This window comes from Buceros rhinoceros, unplaced genomic scaffold (assembly GCF_000710305.1).
Source record: "Buceros rhinoceros silvestris isolate BGI_N320 unplaced genomic scaffold, ASM71030v1 scaffold2475, whole genome shotgun sequence".
NCBI lineage: Eukaryota > Metazoa > Chordata > Aves > Bucerotiformes > Bucerotidae > Buceros > Buceros rhinoceros.
The window spans coordinates 66,925-68,726 of NW_010414351.1; positions in this window are offsets into that span (position 1 = coordinate 66,925).

A 1,802-nucleotide genomic window follows, 5' to 3' on the forward strand; every position below is an offset into this window, starting at 1 on the left:
CCAGAGGAGAATCCCTCCACCGATGTGAACGTTATTAAAAGAGAGAGATGGAGAATGCATTTCTAACTGGAAAAATCAAAAGTATTTTCACCTACTGGAAACAATTTTGTAGAAGTTGGAACAGTTAATAAGAGTGCAGAAGTTACAACTCTGGTAGTAGAGGAAATCCTCCAAATATCCACGGTTTTAAGGATAACTGGAGATATCAAAGATTTTTAACCGCAATTGCTTCCAGTTTAATTTCAACCTCTACTTTCTTATTAGAATATTTTACATGTATTTTAAACATCAAAGAGAATATGTTTTATAATGACAGCTCAGCATTTCATTGCAAGTAAAACCAACCATTTGTGGGCCTTGTTTTTTCTGCATATTGAGGTTACTCTCTATAATAAGACAATTTTACACCTCTCCTTCACTGGACATGTTATACAGACACACAAATGATTCAGGCAGGTTAAAGATTTCAAGAACTGCAAGAAGAATGCTGGAAGAGATGATCTCCCCAGGGCCTCCAGAAAAATATTTTTTTATCCTCCATCCTGTGTAAGATCAGCAGAGATACACACCTGCACCCTTTGTTCATTACCTGAAGAGAGAATAATGAGCAGACTTTCGGATGGAGAAATAACTGCCTTGTCACAAAGCAAAAACCTGTTAAATGTGACAGAAGGCAAGGAACAATGCCATACATACCTTTTCTTTCAGGGCTTTCTTCTATGTCTAGGACTGGCATTACCAAACCCAACAAAAGAGTATTCAAAACATGTGGTTGACTCACTGTACCCACTGTATTCCCAGTTAATGGGAATCCCTCCACTGATTCAGTGGGCAGGGACTCAGACCACTTGCCAGCAGCATTAGAGTTATGGTGCAAGTGGAGGACTAAACCCAAGCTTTCCTTTAAAGTTTGAACATCATTTGGTGCTTGCTAGGTGAAAAAGGCAATTGCCAAGAATTGCAGTGACGGTTTCCTTTGCACGTGCCTATGCAGATGCACGAAAGAGAATAAGGCACAATCACTGGAGAAGAAATACCCACCCCTGGCTGGCCCATGGGAGGCTGAGAAAGCGCAGGGGGACTGCATGCAAGGATGGGACTGCCACCAGAAGATGTGCTCTGGGCTCTGCATGCTCCTGCAGGTGCAGCTGGTCTGCTGCTCGATGGCCTGCAGCCCACTCCCTGGCTGGCTGCATGGCCTCCCCACCCTGTAGCACCATCTCTGGGTCTGAGCTGTGCACTGCTGACACCACAGAATTTCTGTTTGTAGCACTACAGGAGGATGGTAGTGCAGACAAGTGGTTTCCTGAGATGAAACATACTTCTGAATAGTCTGTCTTTCCACTAAATTCCAAATAACTTCCCCTTTTCGTTAAATATTTGCTTTATGTCTCTTGGCTATGCATTTCACAAGAATATGTTTAACTTCAAAAAATCCAACACTGATAGTGGCAGCATCTTTCCAGCCTGTCAACAGCAGAGTGACTTTTTTTAACCTAACCGTTTTAGCAAAGAAAGCAGCACTGTACGGAGTCATGAGATCGCAAATCAAAATTACTAATATTGACAATGCAGAAGGCTGATGAATTAGAAGGGTAATTTAATTGCCACATTTTGAAATAAAACTTAAAGCTGCCAGTAAATAACAACCACAAATGTTGTCTGTATTTGCCAACAAATCAAAATCGCTCAGCATTCCTTGGCATCTTTAAGCCAAAATGAAAGAAGGAAGAATATGGGACTGCATCTCGCCTGGGTCATGCTTCCTCAGCGCGAGCGCGGGCGATTTCTTCAGAAGTTCC